Source organism: Aplysia californica, unplaced genomic scaffold, assembly GCF_000002075.1.
Source record: "Aplysia californica isolate F4 #8 unplaced genomic scaffold, AplCal3.0 scaffold00154, whole genome shotgun sequence".
Taxonomy (NCBI): Eukaryota; Metazoa; Mollusca; class Gastropoda; order Aplysiida; family Aplysiidae; genus Aplysia; species Aplysia californica.
This window is the reverse complement of record NW_004797424.1, coordinates 1,009,297-1,010,800: the sequence shown is the minus strand read 5'-3', so window position 1 is coordinate 1,010,800 and position 1,504 is coordinate 1,009,297. Positions and strand designations below refer to the sequence as shown.

Here is a 1,504-nt window from a genome sequence, read left to right as displayed (position 1 = left end):
ACACACACAAACACACATACACAAACACAGACACACACGCACACACACACACACACACATCCCCTCCCACGCATACACACACATACACACATACATACACACACAAACACACCTAATCCCCTCTGGGGAAATGAACGGTCAACTAAGAGCCAACTCACCAAGATAGATGCTAATAGGTCCAGGATGACAGCATTCAGTTGTGAAATTTTCAATGCATAAGATTCATGTTTCACTTTGCTGATGAACACAGTCTTCTCAACCTAACTTGCTCAAGTAAATTATATGATGGAACGACACAAATTGGTTACCAATGTCTATACCTCCGGTGTCTGAAACCAATATCTAATCAATCAACGACCGGAGAAGTGCCTAAATACAGCGAGGTTTCTGGAATTAATCATTTGAGGGATTTCCCCCCTAATTTTCGTGTGTCAAATCAAAATCTTAGACCTAGAGTCTAAGTGAACTAACCCAAGCTATCAACACTATTATGTTCTTGTTGTAGCCGTAGCAGCTAAACGTGTTATTCTCAGCAACGTCTCCAAGGCTTCAATTCAGAAAAGACATAAAACACTTCAGAAAATGAATTCAGCAAAGATCGAATACGTTTAACAATTACTCATCCTGCCTCACAATAAATTTTATTCACAACTGCCCGCAAGAGAAAATCAGATGCCTTTTCTATATAATATCATTAGTATACCACATCAGTAAACTCCACGTGAAATAAGACGGCGTAGGCAGATCAGTCAGCTGACGAGCAGCAGTTTCCCTTTCCCTGAAGCTCTGAGGCTCCTAGTGTGGTCCGCCTTCTTATGTACCCCATTGACAATACCACAAGCTACGTTCGTGCCGTCGTGAGGCTAGGAGCTGCGTAAGGGACTCTTCACCCTAGCACGATTCACCTCAAGCACAATAGTAACACATAACATTCAGGGAGAAGGAACAAAGTGAATGGGGCCACTAGCTATTCCAAGATAAAGGACCAAACGGCACGTGAGCGCGCATGTCCGGAACGGCTGGTGAAGAGTTAAAGTCTTCTACCTTCCCTCGTTCCTTGAGAGTTAAAATAAATGTTTACGAGGATGAGTCGGGCAACGAGCGATAACCAACACTTGTGTTTTTGTATGAAGAGGCGTCAGGTCTATGGGTGGGACCGTCCCGTTTTCGCGCATTGTTTCTAAATCCAGCACCGTCTGTTTTGGGAAGGGGGATATTTTTACGTCTCTTATCAGCAGGCCATTCTGGCGGCGGATTCGTCAGTCGGCGCTGCTGAAAGGCGGCCTTGTCACACCCGTGACCCGTATGGGGTTAATTATGCCTGCTCATACTGACGAGGTCAGGACCTCTAGACAGCTGTCTATTTATTTGTGAGGGATTCTTCGCATCTCCACCGCCCGCACCATCAGACAAATTTATGGGGTGAAAAATAGCTCCTCACTCAAACGAAGGTCCATTCACGTGAAGAAAATAATTATCATTTTCTTTACTGGTCTGATCTAGC

At 44.5% G+C, this 1,504-nt stretch overlaps 1 protein-coding gene across 3 annotated transcripts in view; it reads right to left on the bottom strand.

Annotated features, from left to right (window-relative positions):
* LOC101863508 overlaps positions 1–1,504 on the bottom strand; it is a 47,005-nt gene that overhangs the window by 34,097 nt on the left and 11,404 nt on the right. Inside the window, exon 1 of one of the 3 annotated variants that reach the window (XM_035969551.1) lies at positions 159–795. The exons of the other annotated variants lie outside the window; for them this stretch is intronic. The gene's annotated coding sequence lies outside the window, so the exon portion shown is untranslated. Of the gene's footprint in view, positions 1–158; positions 796–1,504 lie in introns of those variants that run through there. 3 annotated transcript variants of the gene reach the window in all.